This window comes from Triticum aestivum, chromosome 3D (assembly GCF_018294505.1).
Source record: "Triticum aestivum cultivar Chinese Spring chromosome 3D, IWGSC CS RefSeq v2.1, whole genome shotgun sequence".
Lineage (NCBI taxonomy): Eukaryota > Viridiplantae > Streptophyta > Magnoliopsida > Poales > Poaceae > Triticum > Triticum aestivum.
Genome location: NC_057802.1, coordinates 380,335,530 through 380,354,273, shown reverse-complemented (window position 1 = coordinate 380,354,273; position 18,744 = coordinate 380,335,530). Strand labels below are relative to the sequence as shown.

Below are 18,744 nucleotides of genomic sequence, written 5' to 3'. Positions count from 1 at the left end.
CGTGGAATTGTCACGGCAGATGTCCTCAAGCTAGGACTTAGTCGTGGAGCCATCGCCACTAGGAAGCTTGAAGGGTTAAACGGGACAAGGAACACGAGGGTTTATACTAGTTCGGCCCCTTACGGTGAAGGTAAAAGCCTACGTCCAGTTGAGGTGGTATTGATTAGGGTTTCGATGACCAGGGAGCTTAACTGCTATGCCTGGCTCTCGACGAGATCTTTCTTGCCCCTAAACCGCTGCCGGGTCGTCCCTTTATATAGAGAGGTTGACGCCCAGCAGCTTCCGAGAGTCCCGGCCGGCTCATAAAAGTGTCCGGCTCGGACTCTAAACTATTATTGCCTTATACTACAAGTTCTACCTTAACAACGGTTGTAACTACGGGCCTTAAGCCATCTCCGGGTCTTAAGCCCATCTTTGGCCCACCGTCTTCAAGCTTGGCGCCGGGCTTCCGGCGATGATCATTATGAGTAACCCGGCCCCTCCTGGCGGGTGACTCTAAGGTTTATATCCTCAACATTAGGCTCCAGATTGATTTGAGCCGGCTCATGTCAATCTTTAACTCCTTCGACAGAGAAACTCTGGCTTACAATTGTGTGAAAACCATAACCCGGCGTGACGTCATCCTCGGGATTCCGGGTAATCCGCCGTGACGTCATCTTTCATTAAGTCCATTTTTACTCCACCATATCCGCAACGGATCTTATCTTTACTGCCATCCCGAGAATCGAGGCGTTTTATGTTGAGATAACCGCGCCGTGGCCTCCTCGTTTCTCGCGCCCACTTATGAGCTCGCCCTTATAAGTAGCCCGGCCCGATGAGCCTTCGGCCACCCGTCTTCCTCCTCGCGCCACTGTTCTTTCGCTCGAGCTCTGTTGCCGTCGCCGCCGCGGGTCTTCTCGTCCTCACCGACTCCGGCCGCTGCATCGACCTGTTGCGTCTAGAGAGAACGGCGGCGATCCCCGCGACTCACCAGCACCCGTAAGTCTTCGTCACTCCGTAGAGTAGATCCACATTAGGTTTCCGCAGTTCTTCCCGTGTTCTTCACCGTTCTTCGCGGACCTTCGGTAGATTTGGTTTTTACCACCCTTTTTGATCTTAGACTGGTATAGAATCACTGCGGTAGCTGTTGTACTTCCATTCTCAATGTATATAAGCTCCTTTTTACTGCATAGTAGCTCCGTTCAAACCCGCGAACTTCTTCTGCGGCTGTTTTAGGTCTAGAATTTTTCCTCTTAAGTTGACCATTTTGATCCAAATTAGTTACTGCTATGTGTGAAACCTGTTTTCACCACACTTAGTAAAAAACTGTCCCGCTGAGTCCAGCGACAAGGTCGTAGACAATCAAATTACTCTTAACACCTTTCAGCGGCTTAGATAACCCGATGTACTTAGATATATGTCATTAGGCCCCTCCATAAGCCGCCACCTTAAACCTTGACTTGTAAATTTCCTCCGGCTCATTATTAAACCGGACATTTTTCCCTGTATCATAGGCTTCCAACGTTCACCATGCCTCCCAAAGCTCCCAAAGCACCCATCACTTGCAACTGGATGAGGTCCAACGTCACCGACGAGACCTTAACGGACTTTATGAAGTCGGGTTACCTGCGCAAGAAGGACGTCATGTCCTACCGTGCCCCCGACCCGTCAGAGGAGAGACCACAACCAAGGGACGGGGAGGTGGTCATTTTTGCGGATCATATGAGCCGGGGCTTCGCACCGCCCGGCTCAAAGTTCTTTAGAGACGTGCTAAACTTCTTTGACCTGCGGCCACAAGATATAGGACTAAATTCTGTGTCCAGCATATGCAATTTCCAAGTATTCTGCGAGGTCTACCTTGGAGAGGAGCCCAGCCTGCTGCTCTTCAGAGAGCTCTTTTACTTGAACCGCCAGAACGAGTGTGCCAACGGGCCAAGCTTGGAACTCGGTGGAATCTCCATTCAGCGACGGAGAGACTGTCTTTTCCCTTACGCCGAGCCGCCAAGCCACCCAAAGGACTGGAACCAGACGTGGTTCTATTGCCAAGACACGTCGCTGGCTGATGAGAGCCCGCTGCCCGGCTTTCGCCCTCCCGTCTGGAACCAACACACCCTCTGTCGGACAAGCTAACTCAAGCGGAGCGCCAACCTCTGCTCCCCACCATCAACAAGATCAAGGCTCTCCTGGGCAATGGTCTCAATGGAATTGATCTGGTCCGGGTCTGGATCTCGTGGCGGGTGATCCCCTTGAGCCGCCGCCCCGGCTTAATGTGTGAATACACAGCCGCAACGATCTTCCTGAAGACGTTGCTGAAGAGATGGCCAAGGCTCTCTTGAACGAGAGCTTGGCAGACTGCGGGAGGACCGGCTTAAGCCCCTTCTGCAAGACCAACCCGGCCCCAGCGGTAAGCCGCTGATCTGAACATTTTATTTTCTTCTGTAGATAGCTTCCATCTGAACTTTAAGAAATCGTCATTGTATTTTTTCAGGCTGATGACAAATTTTGGAAGGTCAAATATGACCATGAGGCGGCCAAGAAGGCCAGGAAGGCTAAGAAAGCCGCCAAGAGAGCCGCCCCCCGCAAGAAGGGAAGTAGACCTACTGTTTCAGAGCTGATGCAACTAAGCGACAGCTCCGAGTCAGAGGTAACCCCTGGACCTGTAAGCTCTTGCTATATTCACTGTTTTATTTCTGTCCACCTTATCAATACTTGTTCATCAACAGGATGACACCGGAGCAAGTAACCCGGTGGTTGAAGAGGTAATGATACTTTCCTCCGACTCGGAGCCCTTGCCAAGGCTGAAAGTCCGGAGGGTAACCCGGAAAGTAAGATTTTCACATCCTTTAGCTTATCAAGATCCTCAATTTATTTTGAAGCGACAGATTCATGAGAGCCGGCGGCACACCCGGACTAACAAGGACGCTGACCTCTCCTCCGGTTTACCTGACGCGTCGAGGAAACGCCGGACCGAGGTTATCTCAAACTTGTAACCTTTTCATCCTTTGGCGGGTGTTATACGTCAACCGCTCAACTCTTCTGATTCAAACTATCAGGAAACCTCACCCTCCTCGGGTGATTCGATGCAATCAAACCTGCCAGCTTTCAAGACCGTGCCCGGGTAATGATGATCATCTCATGTTGTACTTATCTTTGCTCATACTTTTGTACTAACCTTTTTGTCCTTTCAGTGCCCAGGCAAAGCTCATCAAGAGGGCAAAAAAGAACAAGCCGGTCGAAGAGCCGGACTTGCCTGAGCCGGAGGCTGCAGCTCAAGAACCGCCAGCTGCCTCTGCTCCTGAAACCACCGCTCCAACCGACAAGTCAACCGCAGAAGCTTCTGCTAACCCGGAGACCTCCAGCCCGGCTCAGCCGGCCAATGACCCGGACATGGTAATCACCCGGACGGAGTTTGTTGAGCCGGGGAGACCTACTGCGCTGGCCAAGTGCTCCGCCAAGGAGGAGTTGCTAGAGCACCGCCGGGCTAATATGGACCTCACTGACTACGCCAATCTGAGCATCGGAGAGGTCGTCTCCGGCTTTGTCAGTCAGGTGCACAAGAGCCGGGATGTAGAGATCGGCATGGTGAACCAGATTCAGCAGAAGTCTGAGGTACCACTCTTTTTTCTTCTTGCTTTACTGCATAGTTATCTTGTTGTCCTTACCATACTCTAGCCCCAAGTCTACTACTTGTGCTAGAATATGCGGTAGACTTAAGTTCCGGCTTGCTCGCTTGAACCGGTAATTTGTAGAAACTTTCGACATGCATTAGCCCCCAAGTGCCAAGTGTCTTTGCTTGAAAAGTGCTTGGGACTTAAAAGTCGCATAATAATTATTCATACTATAACCCGGAAATTGTGCAGGCTGCTTACAAGAAGCTTGAGGCGGACATCTCCGATTTGAAGACCCGCCTGAGGACGCAAGAAACTGAGACCCGGAAGGCCAATGCCAAATTTGTGTCCAGTATTGCTGCGCAAGAAAAGCTGAAGACGGACTTTGACGCTGAACGGAAAGCTTGGGCCGAAGAGAAGGCTACTCTGGTGAACCGGGCCGAACAGGCGGAGAAAGCTCTGACGGAGAAGACCGCTGAACTCTCCGGCTTAAAGCGCCACGTGTCACAGATGGTCGCTGCCATCTTCGGTAAGTATCCCACCGGCTTTCATCAAGTTTACAATCTTCATGTCTCATAACCCATCATTGCCAGCAACTTATCTTACTCCGTTAAACAAGTCCCAGAAGCGCCAACCTCAACCAAAGTGTGCTGACCAAGCTTAAGGCCGTGTACACCCTGGTGGAGCAACTCTACACCGGGTCACAGCGTGCCTTGGCTGTGGTGGCCCTATCCAATGAGGTGCCGACTCACCTGGTGGAAGTTCTTCGCCGGCTTGCCGTTCTTCCTCAGCGGGTCCAAGAGCTGCGACGGGCCTCTGCAAGAGCCGGAGCCATAGCTGCTCTGAGCCGGGCCAAGGCGTTCCTTCCAGAACTAGACCCGGCGGACATTGCCCTAGGCTATCCCAGTTTGAAGGAAGACGGTACCCCCTTCGACCAAAGGGACTTCGCAGCCTGCGTGAAGATCGTACGCCCGGTGGCCACTCTGATTGGAAATGACACGGATCTGACCAAGTATCAGCCGGGTTATGATGCAGAGAATCAGAGGATCCCCACTCCGCGCTATGAAGCCATCAGCTTAGTCCCGCCGACTCGTAAGCACACCTTTGCCCCGGAGATTGACCCGGCCGGGTTAATTGACGAGGAAGCTCAATTTGAAGCTCTGAGCGGCATTGACTGGAAATCGTCAACTTTCCAGGTCTTGGGAACAGCCGGAGGAGAGGAGAGGGATGAGCTGGAAGCGTCGACCCAGCAAGCATCTTAACTCTGTAGGCGGCTTATTTAAACAATGCTTCACCCTTTTGGACTCGACGAGTCTTGTAATAGAATAGGACCAACACTTTAATTTTGCCGTGCCCTCGTGCACGTGTTGAATGCTGAATTCCATTGAAGTTGCTTCCTTATATTTCTCCGGGTCATAATTTGATCATTCATTTTCCTTAAGCTTCAAATAGTTGCCTTTAACTATCCTGCATAGAAAAACAAATCACAAGTCTCTAGGCGGCTTACCGCACTGAAAATCATAATCTCGTACATATAACCCGGAAAGAAAGAGCTAAGTCATGAAAGACTGATCCTCAATCGTATCCTTGATACAACCGTAATAGCACACATACCGGCCTTCAAGCACACCTCCGGTTTATATAACCCGGAATAGCAAGGTTGGTACCTCCATTCCGGCTTACCAGTCTTGATAACTCCGATTGTGTTTGACTAGCATTGTGAATCAAAGTTAAGCCGACAAAGTGAGACCCGCCGTGCACACTTGAAATAATCAGAAGAACTCGCTATAAATCAGAAAAACTTAGGGGCTTCCAGTTCGAATACGACCAGAGACCCGTCCCAAAGAGGTTATGCTAGGATTCGAATGCGATCATGTAGCCCCTAGTGGGTGTGGCGATGCCAATCAAGAGGGTACCGACAGCTATGTTCACTTGGGTTCGAATACGACCCATGTTTGAACAGGAAGCCCCCAAATGACCTTAAGAATTGTTTAACGACGCTGATTCGAATACGATCCACGTCGGTTCCCAAAGGGGTTAAACTGTGATTCAGATATGATCAAAGAAAACTCCCCAATGAGCTCGGCACTTTGCCAATCAAATGGGTATCGACAGCTATGTTCTCTTTGGTTCGAATACGACCTATGTTTGAACAGGAAGCCCCCAAGTGACTATATTGTGTATGGCTAGATTCGAATGCGATCATAAGCCGGATCCTCCTTCAAGTTATCATGTGATCTTGTAATGAAAACAACACATTCACCTTTGGAGGAGAAAAAAGGACAGAGGTCCTGCTTTATTGCTTATCATAATATATACATGGCTTAGAGAAATATGTACATTATGAGAGCCGGTGGCTCAAGTGTAATAGGGCCGCAGCTGAGCTATGTTCCACGGCCGACGGGTCTCTTCCTCCGACTTACGTGAATCTTTGTGCTCCCGAATGTCAATGAGGTAATATGACCCGTTGTGCAAATTCTTGCTGACCACAAAGGGCCCTTCCCAAGGCGGGGATAACTTATGCGCATCTGTTTGATCTTGGATGAGCCAGAGCACCAGATCGCCTTCCTGGAAGACCCGGGATTTAACCCGGCGACTATGATAATGGCGCAGGTCTTGTTGGTAAATCGCCGAGCGAGCTGCTGCCACGTCACGCTGTTCGTCCAACAAGTCAAGAGCATCTTGGCGCGCCTGTTCATTATCCACCTCCACATAAGCCGCCACTCGAGGTGAGTCATGACGGATGTCACTGGGGAGAACTGCTTCCGCCCCATAAACCATGAAGAAAGGCGTGAAACATGTAGACCTGTTAGGAGTAGTGTTGATGCTCCACAACACGGAGGGTAACTCCTCCACCCAACAACCCGGCGTCCGTTGTAAAGGGACCAAAAGCCGGGGTTTGATGCCTTTCAGAATCTCCTAATTAGCCCTCTCAGCTTGACCATTGGATTGAGGGTGAGCCACTGATGAAACATCAAGTCTAATATGCTCTTGTTGACAAAACTCCTCCATGGCGCCTTTGGATAAATTGGTACCATTGTCAGTTATAATGCTGTGTGGAAAACCAAAGCGAAAGATCACCTTTTTCATAAACTGAACTGCCGTGGCTGCATCACACTTGCTAACTGGCTCCGCTTCAACCCACTTGGTAAATTTATCAACTACCACCAAGAGGTGGGTCTTCTTATTCTTGGACCTTTTAAAAGGCCCAACCATATCAAGCCCCCAGACCGCAAAGGGCCAAGTAATTGGGATCATCCTCAGCTCCTGAGCCGGCACATGAGCCCGTCGTGAGAACCTTTGGCAACCATCACATTTACTGACCAAGTCCTCCGCATCAGCATGAGCCGTCAGCCAATAAAAACCATGACGAAAAGCCTTGGCCACAAGAGACTTTGAACTGGCATGATGGCCACAATCCCCTTCATGAATCTCACGCAAGATCTCTTGGCCTTCCTCAGGGGAGACACAACGCTGGAACGCCCCCGTAACACTGCGGATGCAACTCACCGTTGATAACAACCATTCACTTAGACCGCCGGGTTATTTGTCTGGCCAAAGTTTCATCCTCAGGCAAAGCTCCCCGGGTCATGTAAGCCAGATAGGGCACTGTCCAGTCCGGGATAATGTGGAGAGCCGCCACCAATTGTGCCTCCGGGTCAGGGACAGCCAGGTCTTCTTCTGTAGGCAACTTAACAGAAGGGTTATGCAAGACATCCAGGAAAGTATTAGGCGGCACCGGTTTTCGCTGAGAGCCCAGCCGGCTTAAAGCATCAGCCGCCTCATTCTTCCTGCGATCGATATGCTCTACCTGGTAACCCTGAAAGTGCCCCGCAATGGCATCAACTTCACGGCGATAAGCCGCCATAAGAGGGTCCTTGGAATCCCACTTTCCTGATACTTGTTGAGCCACCAAGTCTGAGTCGCCGAAGCACATTACCCGGCTCAATCTCATCTCCTTAGCCATCCGAAGACTGTGGAGCAAGGCCTCGTACTCAGCTGCATTGTTGGTGCAAGGAAACATCAATTGTAGCACATAATGGAATTTGTCACCTTTAGGGGAAGCCAACACGACTCCAGCCCCTGAGCCCTCCAACTGCCTGGACCCATCGAAGTGAATAGTCCAATATGTGTTATCCGGCTTTTGTTCGGGCACTTGTAGCTCTGTCCAATCATTGATGAAATCCACCAAGGCCTGAGATTTAACAGCAGTGCGTGGCACGTATTTCAGACCATGAGGTCCGAGCTCTATAGCCCACTCAGCCACTCTCCCTGTGGCCTCTCTATTTTGAATGATATCCCCAAGGGGGGCAGAACTGACCACAGTGATGGGGTGACCCTGGAAATAATGCTTAAGCTTCCGGCTTGCCATGAACACACCATAAACAAGCTTCTGCCAATGCGGATACCGCTGCTTGGACTCAATGAGGACTTCGCTGACATAATAAACCGGCCGCTGAACCGGATGCTCCTTACCTTCTTCCTTGCGCTCCACCACCACGGCCACACTGACGGCTCGTGTGTTAGCAGCCACATACAGCAACAGAGGCTCCTTGTCAACCGGAGCAGCAAGGACTGGGGGCTCCGCCAGCTGTCTCTTCAAATCCTCAAAAGCAGTATTAGCTGCATCATTCCAGACAAAGTCATCAGTTTTCTTCATCAACTGATATAATGGCATGGCTTTCTCCCCCAGACGGCTTATAAAACGGCTTAAAGCAGCAATACGACCCGCCAAGCGCTGGACGTCGTTTATACACGCCGGCTTAGCCAGGGAGGTGATGGCCTTGATCTTCTCCGGGTTAGCTTCAATGCCTCTGTTAGAAACCAAGAAACCCAAGAGCTTGCCTGCAGGAACACCAAAAACACACTTGGTCGGGTTAAGCATCATCTTGTAAACCCGGAGATTATCAAAGGTCTCCCTCAGATCGTCTATCAAGGTTTTCTCTTCCCTGGACTTAACCACAATATCATCCACATAAGCATGAACATTGCGCCCAATCTGGTTATGAAGACAGTTCTGCACGCAACGCTGATAAGTCGCCTGTGCACTCTTGAGCCCAAAAGGCATAGACACATAGCAGAAGGCTCCAAAGGGAGTGATGAACGCCGTCTTCTCCTGGTCCTTAACTGCCATTTTAATCTGATGGTATCCAGAATAAGCATCCAAGAAACTTAAGCGCTCACAACCCGCCGTAGCATCAATGATTTGATCAATACGGGGAAGAGCAAAAGGATCAGCCGGACATGCCTTGTTTAAGTCCGTATAGTCCACACACATCCGCCAGGTGCCGTTCTTCTTGAGCACGAGCACCGGGTTAGCTAACCACTCCGGCTGAAAGACTTCAACAATAAACCCGGCCGCCAAGAGCCGGGCCACCTCTTCACCAATAGCCTTGCGCCTCTCTTCATTAAACCGCCGAAGGAATTGCCTGACCGGCTTAAATTTCGGATCAACATTGAGAGTGTGCTCAGCGAGTTCTCTAGGTACACCTGGCATGTCAGAAGGCTTCCATGCAAAAATGTCCCTATTCTCACGGATGAACTCGATGAGCGCGCTTTCCTATTTCGGATCCAGATTGGCACTGATGCTAAACTGCTAAGATGAATCACCTGGAACGAAATCAACAAGTTTAGTCTCATCAGCCGACTTAAATTTCATTGCCGGCTCATGCTCCGTAGTCGGCTTTTTCAGAGAGGTCATATCTGTTGGGTCAACATTGTCTTTGTAAAACTTCAACTCCTCTGTTGCGCACACAGATTCTGCATAAGCTGCATCACCTTCCTCACACACCAAGGCCACCTTCCGGCTGCCATGAACCGTAATGGTCCCATTATGACCCGGCATCTTGAGCTGTAAATACACGTAACACGGCCGTGCCATGAACTTGGCGTAAGCCGGCCGCCCAAATATGGCATGGTACGGACTTCTTATCTTGACCACCTCAAAAGTCAATTTTTCCACCCTGTAGTTGTGCTCGTCTCCAAAGGCCACTTCCAACTCGATCTTGCCGACTGGATAAGCCGACTTACCAGGTACCACACCATGGAAAATAGTGTTTGACTGGCTGAGGTTCTTATCAACCAACCCCATACGACGGAAAGTCTCATAATAGAGGATGTTGATGCTGCTACCTCCATCCATGAGCACCTTGGTGAACTTATATCCTCCCACCTGAGGAGCCACCACCAAGGCCAAGTGACCCGGATTATCCACCCGGGGAGGGTGATCCTCCCTACTCCACACTATAGGGTGCTCAGACCATCGTAAATAACGTGGAACCGCCGGCTCAACAGCATTCACAGCCCTCTTATGAAGCTTCTGATCTCGCTTACACAGACTGGTGGTAAATACATGATACTATCCACCGCTAAGCTGCTTTGGATTGGTCTGATAACCCCCCTGCTGCTGTTGATGACCCTGGCCAGACTGCTGATTAAAGCCCCCTTGACCGTTCTGAGGATTAGAATTTGAACCGCCACCCGGGCCATGAAAGCCGCCGGCGCCTGAGCCACCGCCCGGGCCGTTGTTGCCGTTGAAGGCGTTGGAATTCTTAAAGGCCTTCATGATTGCACAATCCTTCCATAGATGAGTAGCTGGCTTCTCTCTAGAGCCATGCCTTGGACAAGGCTCATTCAACAGTTGCTCCAGCGTCGGGCCTGACCCACCGGCTCGGGGAGGGGGCCTCCCCTTGCGTCTCTGGCTATTACCCCGTGAGCTGGCGTTGGCCACGAACTCTAGGTTGCCGTCGACCTTGCGCTTGCTACCTCCTTGGTTCCCCGGGTTATGCTGAGGACCCTTGCCATTGTCGTTCTTCCTTCCCTTCCCTGTCCTTTCATCATCTGAAGCGGGGTCCTTGGTACTATCAGAGTCTGCATACTTGACGAGAGCCGCCATCAGCGTACCCATATCACTCCAGTCGCGTTTAAGCCGCCCGAGTTTCATCTTCAGGGGCAGGAAACGACAATTTTGCTCCAACATTAAGACTGCAGAGCCGGCATCCATCTTATCCGATGAGTGTATGATTTCTTTGACCCGGCGAACCCAATGTGTCGTAGACTCACCCTCCTGTTGCTTACAGTTAGTCAAATCCACTATTGACATAGACTATCTACAGGTGTCTTTGAAGTTTTGTATGAACCGGGCCTTCAGCTCAGCCCAAGACCCGATGGAATTCGGCGGTAGCCCTTTCAACCAAGTGCGGGCAGTCCCATCTAGCATCATGGTGAAGTACTTGGCCATCGCCGCTTCACTGACCTCCAGCAGTTCCATGGCCATCTCGTAACTTTCGATCCAGGCTGCGGGTTGTAAGTCAGCCGTGTAATTAGGCACCTTCCTAGGCCCCTTGAAGTCCTTGGGTAGACGTTCATTGCGGATAGCCGGCACTAAACAAGGGACACCTCCAGTCCTGGTAGAGATACCTACGTCGACGGAAGTCGTCGGATAAGCCGGGGGAGTCTGGTAAGCCGTCAACTGAGGCACCTGCTCCGCCTCTTGCCGCGCTCTGTCTTGGTCTGCTGCGTGAAAGGCTTCGTTATGAGCCGGGCCATGGCCAGGGGGCGGGTCATGGCGTCGGACATTACTTGAGCCGGTCGCTGAGACCATGTGTCTGCTGTAACTCGGGCTCCGACCTGGACGAGGGGTCAAGTGGATCCTGTCCCGGCTGTAAGAGTACGCCTCTTGCTGTGCCAGCGTTGTCTGAAGGAGTTCCCTGACCCGGCGGGTTTCAATAGCCGTCGGAGAGTCGCCGTCGATTGGGAGGGCCGCCAGCCGTGCCGCTGCGGCGACCATGTTCTCCAGCGTGTTAGCATAATGACCCGGTGGTATTGGCACATACTGAGGCGGGGCAGGGTTCACCCGGGGAGGCCCCATTATTTGTGGCTGAGCAGGGGTCCCAGACCCGGGCACTATGATCCCTGGCAGGTTACTAGTCCCTGCACCTGCCGTGTTGAAGAGGTTTCGAGGATCGTAAACCGGAGGGAGTCGAGATTGGGCCTTTTGATGCCTCCTTCTCATGACCTCATTGGACGCGTTCTGATCCATCGTGAGCCGGAAGGACTGCGCCTGAATCAGCTGAGTTTGGGCATCGAGAGCCGCCCTCTCCACAGCCATCCTGATCCCTTCTGCTGCCAGGTCCTCTTTGGCTTTCACTAGATCTAACTTTAACTGCGCCACCTCCGCGTCATGCTGAGCTTGATCCGCCGGGTCAACCGCAGCGGTCAACAGGACCGTCATCTTGTCCGTGAGATCCATCAACACCTGAGCCGGCGAAGGCACTGGGTTTCCCGCCCCAGCGGCAGGGTTCTAAACAGGCTGCGCACCGGCCATGAAGATTCCAACCCGGCTCGGCGGCTCAAACAGGTCCGGAATACTATCACCATCGGAACAACCCATTAGCCTGCCATCCTGAAGTTGATACAACGAGTTTGACTCATCTGTGGTTGATTCGCCGTCAGAACCGGCGGCCGTCTCATCACCAGATCCAGATCCACCAGAGAGCCCTCCATGGATGCATCCCACAAAAGCATGCCTTAAGGCAGGCAGGGCCCTGGCGGGTCGTGCGCGCTGAGCCGTCTCGATGAGGTCGGCGCAGAGATCCGGCTCAGGGCCCGGCTCACCAATCTTGCCAATGAAAACATGAATTCCGCCGAAGGGGACCCGGTACCCGTACTCAATTGAGCCGGCGTCGGGGCCCCAGTTTGCATCGTCGATGTAGAGCTTGCCGCGACGACTTTTAGTCATCCGGCCCACAGCGTATCCCTTGAGCCCTTCGAAGCTGCCCTTCAAGAACTCGAATCCACCGTGCGCTGGCCCCACGGTGGGCGCCAACTGTCGTGGAATTGTCACGTCAGATGTCCTCAAGCTAGGACTTAGTCGTGGAGCCATCGCCACTAGGAAGCTTGAAGGGGTTAAACGGGACAAGGAACATGAGGGTTTATACTGGTTCGGCCCCTTACGGTGAAGGTAAAAGCCTACGTCCAGTTGAGGTGGTATTGATTAGGGTTTCGATGACCAGGGAGCTTAACTGCTATGCCTGGCTCTCGACGAGATCTTTCTTGCCCCTAAACCGCTGCCGGGTCGTCCCTTTATATAGAGAGGTTGACGCCCAGCAGCTTCCGAGAGTCCCGGCCGGGTCATAAGAGTGTCCGGCTTGGACTCTAAACTATTCTTGCCTTATACTACAAGTTCTACCTTAACAACGGTTGTAACTACGGGCCTTAAGCCATCTCCGGGTCTTAAGCCCATCTTTGGCCCACCGTCTTCAAGCTTGGCGCCGGGCTTCCGGCGATGATCATTATGAGTAACCCGGCCCCTCCTGGCGGGTGACTCTAAGGTTTATATCCTCAACAAACACCTTTTTTTCAGTTGCAGAAGAACAGTGTTTTTTGGGTGGACCTGTGGCTGGAAAATGACAGTTGGGGGTGCGGCGTTTTCCTTATTTTTCGGGCAACGATCTGCTGCCGCACAATTGCGTGCAGTAACATTGTTGGATCTCCCTCCCGCAGGTACGTTGTCTTCCTCCTCCACGTTCGCATCTCTCCCCCTCCCCCCTCCTCACCTGCAACCCCTACCTCTCGGCGACTGGTCCTCTGCTCCTCGCGGCTCGGTGGCCGGTGCTCTCCACGTCTCGGGGCCAGGTGGCCGGTGCTCTCGTGGTCGCCAGTTGCAGTTCGACGTCGGTCATCGCCGCTAGCATGCAGCTCCCATGGCCACCTGTTGTAGTTTTGTTTTCCACGGTTGTAGCAAAACCGAACGCCGCTGGTAGCATCCCCGACCACAGTGCGCCGATGCAGCTCCGCGGTCGCCGCTCGTCGTAGCCTCGCAGTTGAAGCTTTTTGCAAGGCCGGTTCAAGCTTTCTACATCGTCAGGGTTGTAGCTTTTAAAGACGCCATGGTCGTCGTCGTGGAGGATTTCTTAATCTCTAGTTGAAGCCTTTTCATCTGCGGGCTAAAGCTTTTTATCAAACGGTTGTAACTTTTCCTGTATTCCGTTATCTGGTTGAAGTTTTTTTTATCTACTAGATGTAGCTTTTTATGTCCATGAGTATAGCACGGGAAAATGCCGTTTGCAGCTCTCCCCAGTGTCGCGGTTGCAGCTCCTCCGGGTCGCCATGGTTGTAGCATGGGCACCTCGGTCCTCCCGACGTTTGGCATGTCGCTGGTTGCAGCAAAAAAGGAAGAGAGGAGGAGGAAGCGGAATAGGGAGAAGGAAGAAAAAGGAGGTGGGAAGATGAGCGGGGCTGCAACCTACATCCATGCGCGACGGCGAGCTGCTCCACGCGCTGCAATGGAGGAGATCCGCGCGAGGGAGGAGGGTTTAGAGATGCGGCGTCGTGGGGGCGAGATCCGCGCGAGGTTGAAAGCAGCATGGGTGGCCTCGTGTCCTACGTGTCGTTTGGTGTATGGCTGGGACGAAGCGCGCGTGGACGCGTCCGACCCAAAGTTCGACCGGCGCGCCGCACCCAAACAGTTTCCTTTTTTTCTTGGAGAGTCGCGTTTTCTTTTCCAGAGAAAGTGAGAAGCACGGCAGATGTTTTTTTTTTAGGTTAGGAGAATCCAGAGCAATGCTACACGTGAGATAAAACTATGCTTCGCTTACTGCGAGACAAAACTGCCAAGACTATGCTTCGCTTACTGCGAGACAAAACTCATGCTCGCCTCTGCAAATTTCTAGTGGGACACAGCCTAAATGGTGTCAGAGAGTGGGAACATTCCATACTGTTTCGAAAGGTTCAGACAGATTATCATGTTCCATTTTAATATGTTTGTTTACTGGTTTATCAGTTTTCTTTTTTCGCTTTTTTGCAAGGTTCTGACATATATTTTCTCCTACTCCATCGACTTATTTTTAATACACACTGAAAGTTCTTCGCATACATGTTGAAAAAAATTCAGATACACGTTGAGTTTTTAAAATAGATGTTGATTTGTTTTAGAATATATGTTGGACATTTATGAAATGCACATTGAATATATTTTAAATAGACACTAAGCATTTTTAACATTTTTCTAAATGGCATGAACATTTCTAAAATAAATCAAGAATAGATGACTACGTTTCCTTGGCATTTTTTAATGTGTGATGAACATTCTTATATATTAACTAAGTAATTTTTGAAATATTTTGACGTCAAAATTAAAAGAAAAGAATGAGAAAAAAAATGAAAGACTATCTGGCAATTTCATACTGGGCCGGTACGCTAGAGGTTCTTTCGGGAGACTCTATCGAGGAGCACCTATGTACCGCTTACTGCGGCAACCAGTCGGGGCTTCGCACAGGGCCGACCCACACAGGCAGCGAGCGGTGTTAAAATGAAAGAAAAACGCGAAGCTTCAGCAAGGAATATATCTCATGACCGCACACTTGTAGAGTGAGGTACCCAACCACTACGCCTGATTGATGCTTGAGGTGATATGGCAATGCGAATACTATAGAACTAGTCACATCACCAGATCCTTTTTTTTTTCTTTTTTCGATCTTTTCTTGTAATTTCTGAATATTTTATTTGAATGTAAGAACATTTTTACGAACACACACGAGTTTCAATTTTTTAGCATTTTCTTGAATATGTAATCAAATTTTAAAAAAGGAACAATTTTGAAGTTGTGGACAAATATTGAAAAACAGGAAGATTTTTTAAAATTACGATCAGTTCTGATAAAAACAGACAAGTTTTTCGAAAATGTGAACAATATTTCGAATTGTTGAAAAAAACTAAAAACAGGAACATCTTTTTAATTTGTGAACAAATCTTGAAAAAAAAATGAACATTTTGTTAAATTCTGAACAAAACTTCACAATCATGAACAAGTTTTGACAAAATGCGAACATTTTTTGAATTTGTGAACACTTTCCAAAAAGAGGAGCATTTTTTAATTTTTGAACAAATTCTGAGAACAGGAACATTTTTTTAATTTGTGATTTTTTTAAAACGGGAACATTTTTTTAGAATGATGAACAATTTTTTTAAAGGTGTCATTTTTTTAAAGAAAAACGTACCGAACAAAATTTGAAAAACTATCATTTTTTAAAAATTGCAGACAATTTTTGAAACACGAACAATTTCTGTAACATTCCAAAAAAATGTTCTAGAAACTGAAATTTGTTCAAAACTTCAGAAAAATGGTCTATATTTTGAAAAAGTGCGTGCATATTTTGAATTTCTGAACATTTTCATAGACAAGAACATTTTTTTGCCTATGCGAACAAAAAAATTGAAACTGCAGAAAATGTTTTTGAAAAACATGAAACTTTTTTGAAGTTGCGAACAAATTATGAAATTCGGAACAAAATTTTAAACCATAAACATTTTTCGAATTTTTGAACAAATATGTGAAAGTGGAACATTTCATGAAATTATGAACATTTTTTGAAACAAAGCGAACAAATTTTGCAAGTTATGAACAAAATTTGAAAACAGGAACATTTTTAGTAAAAATGAACAAAATTCTAAAATGTGAACATTTTTTGAAAAAGAAAAAGAAATCTGAGAAACAAAAATGAAAATCAAAAGAAAAGAAAATCTAAGAAAAAAGAAACGAAAAAGAATAAGTAAAGAAAAGAAACAGAAAAAGGAAACAAGGAGAGAAAAGGAAAAAAGAAATAGAAAAAAAGAAAAGAAAGAAATCCGGTTCAGGAACCTTCTAGAAGGTTCCCAAAACCGTAAAAAATCGGCTGGGCACCTCTAGAAGGTTCCCAAAACCGGGAACGCTGAAAACGCGCAGACGGGCCGGCCCAAAATCGAACGATCGCCTGATCACTTGTGCGGAACAACTTCTGTTAGCGGCGAATAAGGAATTCCACCGAAATCACTTGAGGAGCGCTCCCCGCGCGCCAAGTGTCACGTGCAGAGCGCTCGTGAGAAATTTTCAGGGCGCTCCGCGCGACACTTGTCGCGCGCACGACCTCTCCCGTGATTTCCGATTTCCGGTTTCCCTTTCTGGTTTTTTCTTTTTTTCACTTTAGTCCTTGTACTTATAATGTTTTGTAATACACTTTTGATCTGTTTTGAGATCTGTTTCTCTCTGGTGTGGCCGAACCGTCGCCGCAGACTGTTCTTTCTTTGTCGTCGTCTCCGCCCGTCGCGGCCGCCGCTCTTGTCGCGTGGTTACGACGGCCCCCGACGCGGCCGCCGCGCTTGTTGCTTGCTCTTACGGCGGTCATTCTTTAGCGTCGACCGCGCTTCCTCGTTCGCGATTTCGTCGTTCCCTACCGGTTGCATTCGTGGGTCCCCTGTTTCCCTTTTCGTTTCTCTTTTCGTTCCCATTATATTTCCGGGATATGGAGATTTATGGGGTAGTTACGGGTGGGGACTACCAACACTATCAGATGTCAAGTTTCAACTGGGTTTTGTGGAATTAGTTCTTGATAATCATTGTGTTTCTTGCAGTTATGGCTTGTCCTTTTTGCCGTATGCCTAGTGGCCCGTGTTCTTCTGTTGATTCTTCTGTAGATGGGTTCAGTGTGGTTCTGGATCGGCGTTGTTCGAGGCGTGTTGTAAGAATAACATTTTATAATTGTTTAATTTTTGGCACACACGCTTATTTCTTTTGGTGCTGCCCATACTGTTTTGATTTTGATTATGATCCTTGTTTTGATTTGTTGTGCAGTATGTTCCGTGCAGCGTTAGAGCTCATCTTGCTCGTTACATCGAGGAGTGTAGGGCTTTAGCCATAAGGAGGGGTGACGAAGATACTAATCTTGCTCTTCAGTGCAACGAGGGTTATTTGTATGGTGTTCTGTTTAGTCATGGTCGGCTGAGGAGCAAATTCCATGGTCCTTCCTGGGAATGATTGGTCAGTGATTATGGTGTTCGTCCTCGTGATATAATGACCGTTAGGCTTGAGCATTATGGAACGTGGACTGGTATTGATTTTTACCATGTTGGTCGTGGAGATGCGTTGTCTCCTTTACCGTCTGTTGGTAAGGTTTATTTTTAAGGAAGTTTTTAGCTTGTTTTATTATACATGATGATTTTTCTGTTCCCTTGAGCCTGTGTAATTATATTTTGTAGCTCTTGATGGTTTGAGCGACTCCGAGAAGGAACTTGTTGGGAGTTGTTATTACACCCGTGGTATTTTTCTTAATTATCAGCAGATGTATTTCATGAGGTGTCAACTCTTTGATGATGAGTACATACCCTGTTGTCCTTTTGTTTACAGGATTGATTCCATGAATGCTAGTGGTTATCGTATGGTCAGATTTTTTCCCACTGTTTTTCTTTGTTTCTGTTTATTTATTTATTTTTATTATCTCTTCTATTTATAGTTTTGAATTTTTGTTCTATTTCTGATAGCATGATGTTTTTGTCAGGTTATTCCTGGTATTGTTGTGAGGAGTTTGAAGGAGTTTGTGACATTTCCTAGGACTGGCGTTTTAACTCTTGAAGTTACTTTGGAATCTGGTGATGATGATATATATGTGAGCACTCATTGCTCCTAATTCATTGGCTCGGGTAATAGAATGGTGTTCAAACGGGAAGGTTTCAGTGATTTGCTCCAGGCATCGTCTATTGAAATAAACAGCTTGGTGCTGATAACTTTCAAAGAGCGTGATGGGAGGCTTGTTGTTATCTTCAATCTTCTGCCGCAGTGATGTTAGTTATAGCCTTTGAACATAATGGATTTTGTTTAAAAATCTATATTACGGTGTAATGTTATTTAGATATATGAAACGATATGAACCTAACTGTTCATTGCTGTTGTTCGTTTGTAGAAGAGGCATGGCTGTGCATCTCTTTTAAAAATGTTTTTTGGACGGATGTTATTTAATTGGAGGCATAGTTATAAATACAGTAGAGGCACGTGTGTTGTTTACTCTGACATGGTTTCTAGAGACAGGAACGTCTATGCAACAGCAAAGAGGCACGGACGATCACGCATAAAATAGCTTGTAGAGTCACCGTGCATGTTACGCGAGGCATGGGTGTGTGGGCATGAGAGACACGTGAGTGAAGCCTCTATAGGGGGGAGGCACAGGTATAGGTTGGGTGGCATCCGTCAGCATAGGGCTGTACTGAGAGGAACGTGTGTGCAACACCAAAGTTGCATGTGCGATCACGCGTGCGGAGCACGTAGAGTTACTGTGGGTTTCATGTGAGAGGCACGTGTGTGCGGAGCACGTAGAGTTACTGTTGGTTTTATGTGAGACACGTGGAT

At 48.7% G+C, this 18,744-nt stretch overlaps 1 pseudogene; it reads left to right on the top strand.

Moving 5' to 3' along the window:
• The window catches only part of LOC123076314 (uncharacterized), a 107,493-nt pseudogene extending 89,465 nt beyond the window's left edge, over positions 1-18,028 (top strand).
• The last annotated feature ends 716 nt before the right edge of the window (positions 18,029-18,744 follow it).